Source organism: Megachile rotundata, chromosome 6 (genome assembly GCF_050947335.1).
Source record: "Megachile rotundata isolate GNS110a chromosome 6, iyMegRotu1, whole genome shotgun sequence".
Lineage (NCBI taxonomy): Eukaryota > Metazoa > Arthropoda > Insecta > Hymenoptera > Megachilidae > Megachile > Megachile rotundata.
This window is the reverse complement of record NC_134988.1, coordinates 17375301-17385675: the sequence shown is the minus strand read 5'-3', so window position 1 is coordinate 17385675 and position 10375 is coordinate 17375301. Positions and strand designations below refer to the sequence as shown.

Sequence of the window (10375 nt, the reverse complement as noted above, 5' to 3'; positions counted from 1 at the left end):
TCGAATGGGGCTTCCGATAATTTAAGTCTTAACGAGGGTTGAAATGCTGAGCTTTTCTAAAATTTCGATTATTGAACGATGGAGAAAACGTTCGGTAATTTGTTCATAAAATCGGATCTGCACGGTAATTCGATTGGAACTAAACCCTCGTCGATCCATTTTCCGATGAAAATTTTCCTATATTCCCGACGAGTTTCAACTATTTCCAGACGATCGTTTATGGCTTCGTGCATTACTTTTCCGCTAACGGGTCCCCGCTATTCTAGTTGCCTTCACCCGACAGTTTTCAGATAATTTCGTTACAATAGTTAACGGAAGTTTGTAATCCATTAAGGGGACACGTATATATTGTGTGCTTCCATTTCTACGTCTACACACATCACGTTCTCGTTACCACCATTCGAATTCTATTGGTTACGCGGTCGAACTCGCACGTAATTCACTTCTTCTCCTATTACCTAACGATCGAGTGAAATCCTTAATTCCTTTTTCACGTTTCTGTTCTATTAACGCGTTTCAAATTTATCGTAAAATATTCGCTTGTCGAATATGCGAGCATGAAAATTCACTTTGATAAGTAGTTATAATCTCTACATGAATAGGAAGCAAATCTTAATTAACTATGTCACCGTAAGTAATACTAGCTTAGTAATGAAATTTTCACGGATGTCTCCCACTGTGTTCTTTGAACAGGAAGAATGATGGAGTCTCCGAAGCTCAGGTTTGACTTCTTGATCGAAATTAGTCAATAAACTGCACAAAAATTCTGTCGAATATTACCTCGAGCTCGTTAGAAAAATCGAAGTCGTCGTTTAGACGATCTTAGCTGTGGAGGATCGACGTGTAAGAGGACATAATCAGGGGTTTGACGTTTATTAAGCACCTCTGCTCGCAAATTCTTCGGCGGCCGGTCGAAATAGAACGCGAAAGTAACCGTAGAAAATTGGAAAGTTTCCACGCGATAAAATCAGACTTAATTTTCAATAAATTCCCCCTACTATTTCCAGGCGAGGGTTGGCCAACCGTTCTCGTACGTGGCGGCCAGGCGAAAGGGGTTGGAGAACACTGGAAAGGAGGAAGAACAAGAAGGGGTCGGAAAGCGCGAAGGAAAGGTAATTTACTTGGTAATTATAAAGTTACCAGCTTCAGCGACGCGCATAGTTGTGAATATTCAAATGCGATTACATCTATGATCGCATAAATTATACGTAGCGCCTTCGTACCACCTCCAACCCCTTTTGTTCGCGCGATTTTGTCTCCCGCCGCTCTCTGTCTCCTTTTGCCGCTTTAGCGCTTCGGAAAAGTTTGACTCTGTACATGGGACCCGAGGCGGTCCATCCCCACGAGTTTTCTTATTTTTCTCAGGGCGATACGACCCCGTACTATATGGGGAAACTTTCCGCGGCTCGGGAGATCCCTCGGAAGGTCGACTGCGGTTTCGCAACCATTCCATTCTGCGCTATCATGGTAGCCATAAATGATGATCGACTTCTTCACACTGATTCACGTGTTATTTACTTTCCCCTTGTTCCATTGTGGCGGTAACGGAAGACTTTGTTTTGCACGTTTAAAATTGTGTGCAGGAGACACCTGCTAAATTCAGTCATTACGCTTTAGGCAATATCGATTATTTGTAAAACAGTGTTTTGGACATTTAATTATCGAGACATACAAACATCACATAATTAAATTTGAATTACTTGGTACAAAATTAGCGATGATCAAGCTCTGTTACAAAACGTACGGTTCAACGAAATTCTCTGGAACTACATCATTAATTATACTCACTGAAAATCTTGAAAATGTAAGAAGATTACTGGTTCAACAAACAAATTTGAAATCTTGAAATATCACTACTCCCCGAAAATGAAGAACACACAACGGTATGCAGATTTAATAACCAAATTAAAATTTGAATACTCGAAAGTGAAGAGCATGCCGGGGTATTCAAATTTTAATTTAGTTACACAATTTGCATACTGTTGCATACATTACGGTGATACTTCAACAGTTCCAAGGCTTTCGAGAGCCTTCGACTACGAATAATTAGCGCAATAATTTGAACTCTTCCGAGTTCGAACCGTGCTTGAAAATTTGCAACAGATAGTATCGAATAGTCATCACCGTAACTGTCTCGTTCGTCCCGGTATTCGTGATATCAATTTATTGTGCGAGCAACAATTACGTCGCCAGAGATCGCACACTGTTAGCAAATCCCGAGTTAATCCAGTCTTAGACCGGTTGCTCGATTTAACCCAGACCTAACTCAACCCTTCGAGTGGGGACTCCAGCAGTTTATCGAACGAGATACTTACGGGAATTAATTAATTCATCTTCGTAACGGTGTTACGTTATCGTCAACACCGTCATTACGCACCGTGAGATTACGATAATTATCTTGCATTAACGAATAATTCCTTTTACAGCGAACAGGAATTCCCCGGCACGAAGATTTTTTTTGTTAAATATCGCGAATAGCTAACATTACAAGCGGCGGCGAGTATCCAGCTAGATAAGAGAGTTCTCTGGTCTTATCGTACTTTTTGCCATCGTTGGCGCGAGACAACGGGGAGCTGTCCACGAAACAATATTTCGCTTCTTTCTTTTGCTCCTGTTTCGCTTCTCTTCTTACTTGCTTCTTTTCTGTAAAATGCTAGGGAAGGTGATCTCGGTAACCGTTAAAAATGACTCTCGTGCATTACCCAGCCCGGACAGATAACGGCGAGAAACAGCAAGCGGTAACCGTGTTATCTTCATCGAATAATTAAGAATTGTTTAATTGTCCGTGGAAGTGCTTATCGTGCGTTGAAAAGAAAATTCGTCCCGTAAATCGAGCCGGTTCAACCTCGGAATTCTCGTGCCATTATCTCTCGGCGGTTCTCCCTCTTCGCGAACATTTTTTATCGTCTCTTATTTCGTCGAGAAATTGTTTACGATCGTTGGAGAATGTATCGCGATATAGGTGTCACTCGATCGAGCCATTCGCCGATCGAAAGCTTCCATGGACAGAGTAGCCATTCTGCTGGGAAACGGATAAACCTCCATAAACCACACGTGGTCGACGTGATCGCACGTGTCAAGGAGTCGCTTATTGCTGGTATGTACAGCTGCCTGACGTTTATGTACTCGCGAGAACTATACGAGCGATGTCCGTTTCCAAGGAATTTTATCGTCAACCCTTTCGTGGCTGGTAATATCGATACGAAACTTGCGAGGCTGCGATCAATACGAGAAAATTTGCGTCCGCGTAGTTCAAATCGTGAACGAGAAAATAATTAATATTTCCACGAACAAATGGTCCATTTTACGTAAGTGCGTGGACGTAAAAATTGTTCCGCCGAGAAAATCGGATTAGAAATTAAAAGAAATCTTATCAATAACAGGTTGTGCTGTGTAGAACTTTCATTAGTTTGCCGGCAGCAGGAACCTCTTAGACGCTGGTTTCTAAAAGAGAATTTTTAATGAACGTTTTGAACGGGTTGAATCCCGTTTCTGCTTGCTTTCTCGTTACGGAGTTTGAACTTTCGTATAGTTTCATTGAAATCCCTTTGATTGGGAACGAGCTAAAGCATGCACTTAACACAATCACTTTGAAATCAAATACTTTTACATGCTCCCCTTCTCGCGCAACGAAATTGACAAAGTTCTAACAAGCCGGTTCTCTTATCGTTAAAGTTCAAATAATTTTCCTAAATTACCTACTCGTGCCTCCAGCATTCTCTAGGATAACTCTGCGTTCATGCTCATAATCGCGCTGCAGATTCCATAAACCATACCACCATCGAAGTATCGAAAAACGAACTGATCTCCCGATAGAAAAATACAATTCCGTAAACCATAGAAGGGATGAAATTCCAATCGGAATAATACCACATCGATCGTGTAATACTCGAAGAATGATTATCGAATGGAAAGGAAATGATTGATTTTGGAACGAGACTCGCTTTCAGGTCAACTTCCTGGGAAAGGTCGACGGCTGGCTGAACGTCGCCCCATAAAATGCACCCTCGAGCTACATTCATGACAACGGGCTGGCGTTTTGGTTTCCCTGCGGGCTATTTAGCGCATCTGCCTCCACCTTGGTACAACGAAAAGGGGTTTACTGGCTGCTTTGGATCTCGAAGATGTACATTCTACTTAAAAAGTAAAAGATATATCATCAAATACTTTAAAGCGGTAACTTTTGATCAGAGTCAACGCGTGTTGACTAAAAATTTGGTACGATGAAACACGTGACAGTAACGGCGCGTAAAAATCGGAGCCAGTAGAAAGGCTTGAAGATCACAGCGCGTAGAAATACGCAGAGATCACAGCGCATAAATATTGTAATCCATGAAGATCAGTTTATGACGCGTAGAATTTTTAATCCGACACGAGAGATCCCAGCACGCGGTAATTTAACGAATCAAAAATTAATTGAATTATCAGCGGAGGTAAATATAAAAGCTCGAAATGCTGACAAGAATTTTCGAAGGTACCTACCTTTTCGAAGATAGATTAAGTTACCAAACGAACTGTACGTTTATCAGTTTATCCAGTTTTCCTCCCTAGACGATTCACCGCATTTCCCTCAATTCTCCCTTTCCAGGGCAAGCTTTAAACTCGTTCGCGGATAATTGATAAAAGAAGAAACAAGGTGCAGCTAGCCGCGTTGCAGGGTACGTGACCAACGGATGCGACCGAAACCGCAATTGTTCAGCTTCTATCGTAGTGCTTTTAATTCATTTGTTAATTTATCGCGTGGACCATTGTCATTCGGACTCGCAACACCAATACCATTAGAAGGAATTCGTGTACTTGTGTCTCCGTACACGAGAAAGGATCACACGGAAGATTATGGTCGGTGCACGATAAGGAAAGCATCGTTTGTGTATCTTACCGGGTCCGTAATAGTCAGTAGCCTAGCTGTTTCAATGTATATTTGCTTGATATTATGCTTATTGACAATTTCGTGAAAGGAATATGAGGAGACCGGGCGCTCTGTTTCGAAGTTATCTCGTTCTAAGGATGTTCAAAGGACACAATCATGTTCTTTGTTGCATCCGCAACAGTTGGTAGCTTTGCAATTTCTGTCAGTGATCCTGCATTATGGGTCTCGCAATCATACGTCTGAATAGCTCCAATGGGACCATTATAAAGCAAATACGCTGTAGGGAATTAAGCTGTGTTGAATAGTTTACTAATCAAAACATGTATAATATGATAGATCGATATCAGAGAATACCTCGTTCGAATAATCATCAAAGTAACAAACTTGAGTATAGAATAAGTGAGCGAAATCCCAGCGTTTTGTTAGCGGTAATAGAACGTAATGTCTGTTCGATCGATGCGTCTAACCGGTTAATTGCATCAAACGTCTATCAAAGCATAGCGACCGAGACAAGATCCACTCCATCGAGTGCATCTTCGAATTTCTCGATGAATTCCAAGCCATCTTCGGTAAACGAGAGGTATAAGGTATTAACGGTACGCCGATTTCCTACGTATTACATTTCAAAATCCCCAGGTATTAGCGCAGCGGTCGAACAAGTGGCTATTTGCGAAAGTCCAAACGTTGAACCGACCGGAAGGAGTTGGCAGGCATTCAGGGTTAGAACGGAATCATGAGCACCCTTTAGAGAGCAGCAACTCTCTGGCTAACTAAGCGACCAAGGGTACACCGAATAGAGCATTTACTTTCGGTGTCGGACAAGGAAATGGAAACATATTGCTCGCCCACGGAGCTTCCTCATAATTTTGAGCTACATTATCGGATTGGCAGTTATTATGAAACCTTTCGAAGTTACTATTTGGAAGAAAAGTGAGATGAAGACACACAGTGGACAAGGGCATCAGAATACTTCAATTTTAATAAAGAATACAGAAAGTATGTATGAAGATTAACCACTAAATTTAATCAATTTCTTTTCAATTATTTTATAGGCAGACCTTTCTGACGAGTTTCAGTCACGAATCATTTTTATCGCAGGATTTCGAGAATCAGCCCTTCTTATTTTTACGGCAACGATTTATTCGATCCCTCAGGGCTGGCTGATGGTTGGTCCACTTTGATCTTACGTGTCCTCTGGTGGTAACCCCTCGAATTCCAGCAACGTGAGAGGGTATGTTCGATGGCTAATGTAGGTCCCTGTTTGATCGCGTGGCAATAAAAGTTATAGGATCGCAAAGGCCAACGAGAAACACCCTCGTAGACTTTCCTTGCTTCAGGGATCATACAGGGTGTCTCGTGCAACTGTACCAAACCAAAAACACCTTATTTCATTTGAAGAAACTACACCTTTCACCATTGCAACAATGTTTAAAATTGTCTAAACTTAATTCGTTATTATTTAACCTTGCCTGACGTTTTTTCTGTAATCGTTTTAAAAAGACCCGCTTACACGGAACACCCTGTATCCGTGGTCAAGAGAGATACTACTCCCCTAAGGCCACAAATCTCAGTCGATGAAATTTCATCCCACATAATTCTAATCTCTCCGTCAAAAGATTTCGCGTCAGTTTCGAAGATTTGACTCCATGTTTCTTTTTCTGAACGGAAGAGAATTGCGAGTTCGACAATGAACCGACCATACTTTTGAAAACGCGCGATTCGAGGCTTGAAGTGGATGCAGTATATAACGCGAAGCGGAAAGCGCATTTCGTACCATCTGCGCGGAAGAAAATCGCGGATTCTATGCTGTAGGGATCTTTATATCTCCTTCAAGCGTCGGCTGCAGAGTCCCTGGATACTCGACTCTGGAAAACAAACGATATATCCGACGGTGGTCCGACCGTTTTCCCGAGTATTATTTTTTCAAATCCATTCGTGAGCGTCGTCGCAGGTTACGGATGAAATGGTAGGCAGCGTCGTTTTTCGAGCCGCTGTGAACCATTTGCGTTTTATCGGGCCCGCTCCCACCGGCTGCCAGAAACGTGTCGGAAAAGAAATATAATGGCTGCTTCCACGAGACAGGAAGGGCAGTTAATTGAATTCTGGAATTGAATTAATGCCCTAGCGTCGATTTTCTTCCTTCTTCTCCACGGCGTCCTCTTCTACGGCGTCTAAACGCTCCGCCATACCGTTTAATTCAGACGACGCCTTCCTCTTTATCCTTCTACCGTAGGAAATTGTAAAGTTTGAAAAATGTCACGTACAACAGTTATTGCATCTTGTAACATTCTTCGTTACGAGCTTTACGTACCGTTTGCAGAGAGTTCGTGTAATATTCATATTGAATATTTCGCTACAAAATACTTGTGGATTTATTCCTGCTAGTTTTAAGGACTGTACGAAGATACTTTCGGTAACGTTATGCGAACGAATAACTAACGAAAGGGAGATATCTATCAGAGGCATTCAAGCATGAGCTCTATTTTTATAGAGCGAGATTCAATTTGAAGTAGCTTTCGTTTGATGGAACGGTATCGTTATCCGATAGATATTTGACGTTCAATCATAGTTATTTGAACATGACCTGTGCACCTGTCACGCGTCTTGAAACGTGTTTCTTCTCGCTGTCCCGACACAGACTGCTACACCACATTACGCAGACAGTCGATGAAAATGTGGTGGTGAAGATCGTCGGGAGATGATTAATTGGCCAAGCGTTTCTGAACCTGTGAGGGAAGCTGAAGTACTTTTTGGATCGTTAAGTCCATTGATTGTTTAACAAACTTCGTGACACTTCAGCGACGAAGCTGTATTAATACGTTCCACTAGGAAAACCCGACGGTATTTCCTAATCGATCTAATTAAACGAGTGGTCGGGAAAGTGGTCGAAAGTATCCCGACGTATCCGTGCATATTCTCCGAAGGCGACTTCGCACCTGCACCGGATTTCCATTAACCTGGGCTCTCGTTAGAACGGCGCCTTGTTTACGTGAATATTCATCAAGCCGGCTGAAACATATTCCCCAGAATTGGTGCATGTATGCACGTGCACCGCATATCCGGTTGCAGTTGCGACGCATCTCGACGATGTATACACACGATTGTAGGGTCTGCGTCTCGTAGACGGTACTGGCTCGGTCTGTTGTCTCTGTTTCCGCCTCCGTTGTCGACGGAGAAAGGCGAACCGGCCGCGTAAACAAGGGCACACGAATGGCTGCGAACTCAAAAATGGAACAACAGCCGCATCCGGCTGCTATTATCCGGCCGCGCGGAGGTGAGTCCTGCGGGCTCGACGACGCGTTATAGAACCGGCCTCGACCCCTTCTCTCTATTTTATACCGACTTCCATTTTCTATTCTACAACCCTCATTTCCATTTTGTTGCCGGCACAATTTAAATCTCCGCCATCCCGATGACACTCGGGCAAACGTACCTACGTGCGTCCACTCTTCTTCAACTACGCTTTCACCTTTCTGATTCTATGTTTTCACTTTGTTCCGCTTCTTGCTTTCTCTGCCATTTTCCTCTAGATTCTCCATGATTCCTCGCTGCTCTTATTGCGACTTCCCCTGTTCTGTTCTTGCCCTTACGCTTTACTCGCACTTTCTTTCGCTCGAGTCGAGTCTTGTTTCCTGTTTTAAATATGCTATCCTTTATTTTTCTTAACGTATTTTCTCGACGCTACACGCGTTCATGATGTCCACCTTCATAGTTCGAGTTCTATCAACGGGAAATTCGATGAATGTTCGCGCGGAAGGGGGACAGAAGTGTCGTAATTTAATCAGTCTGCAGTTGGTTTAATGCGAAAATGAAATACCAGTAATGGCGAACGTGAAATTAAAATGGTCCAAATGTACCGTATCGATGCAAATCTCACTGAAGCTCGGAATCATTGGTGTAATTACGCGTGGCTATTCATCAAATATCATTTTCTTTGTGTGCTGGAATTCGCTGTTCTATTGTCACAATTTTCCACCAATTATACACCCATTCTCGCAGCGTTCATTCAGATACATGTTGCAAAGGTAATTTAACTCCGTAGGTAAACGATCACAGGGAATTATAACGAATTACATCAAAATGATTTCGACAACGAATTGTCAATGGTAATTGTAAATTTAGATAGATGATTCGATTCGTATAAATATTTGTCTAGTTAAACGACACCGTCATTTATTTTCAATTTATAGTCGTTGACTCGTACGAAGCCGGCATTTCCTTAAAATTAGCGATATAACGATGAGAACGCGATATCGCTGGCGGTCGTACAGCTAATGAGATTTATTGGCTCGGCTTAGGTAAGAAGCAAGAGAGAAAGGAGGCTCCTTATCGTCTGGTCGTGGGTGAAATACTTATTCGATAGAAGTATCTTATCCTGAAGGTTATCGTGGATGACCCCGTGGGACTTAAACAAAGTTGCTCGTTGAAGGAGGGAGAGCAGAGTAGGCAGGATCAGGGGAAAAGGTGGACAGAGTACTCCTTATTGAATCATGGATTTAACGACGAGACCAGACACTAGATCCCAGAACGGATATCGGGTTACTCGTTAGTCGACCAGCGTTTCGCCATGATTTATACGATTAGATGGATTTCCTTCAAGCTATTCAAGGACGTCGCTCCTCGTTCGCTTCTTCCATTTCAGCGATCGTTTTATTAGCGTTTGTTTATTAACGTTTAATATCTTGTTCGGGATTCGGCCGAATCGATTTGCTTACGAAAGCTTGCAGCAAAGGTGGCAGCCCGTGGTGGAGGAATGTCATCGGTCGGTTCAATGAAGCGGCAACTTCATTCGATTCTCCTGAGCCGTGAAGCAATAAAAATTATTGAGCGTGAAACGCTGTCTTCCGTACCAGTGACGAATGTTGGTTACGTCGTGGCAAATATTGCTGCTCATATTTGCATCAATTTCTCGCCAATTCTCCTTCGTGTTTCGAGTGTCCAAATACTCGATGCAGATCTTTTTTACTCTGTCAGAGTAGTTTGCAACAGAATCCGCGTGTACGATACTGTTCACCATGCGGTACATTCATTATAACGAGAGTTTCTGAATTTTAATTCCAATTTCAACCATAATAAAAGTTCGCAGCATCTCGTTAGAAGTATTAAACGATTCACGGACCACTTCCCTTCTATTATAACGTTAAATGACTACCAATTTTAATTCTCGCACACCGCTGCTTTGGTACAAGTCTCGAGGAGGCTGAGGGAGTATTCGTAAACTTCGCGTGCAGGATGTATTCTGATGTCAAAGAGAATGCATCGAAACGCCGAGTGAAGTATATTCAAACTCACCGCTAAAGGATTCCCCCGGTTCGTGTGTTCCCAGAGCGCAGTCATTAAAATACTTGTAAAACGCTCGATACGCTAATGTCACGCGAAAGCAACCGGCAAAAACTCAATTTGAATATCCTTTAATCGGTCTCACGGTACACATTTATCGCGAACGCAATGAATAAAAACGTTCGCACCCAACGTGCACGCTAAATAACGTTTCAACGTACCTTT

General features: G+C 42.6%; 1 protein-coding gene across 1 annotated transcript in view; it reads left to right on the top strand.

Moving 5' to 3' along the window:
• The first annotated feature begins 1058 nt into the window (after positions 1-1058).
• Positions 1059-10375, top strand: part of LOC143264604 (zwei Ig domain protein zig-8) — a 189391-nt gene continuing 180074 nt past the window's right edge. The window contains exon 1 of the mRNA XM_076532645.1: positions 1059-1112. The gene's annotated coding sequence lies outside the window, so the exon portion shown is untranslated. The remainder of the gene's footprint in view (positions 1113-10375) is intronic.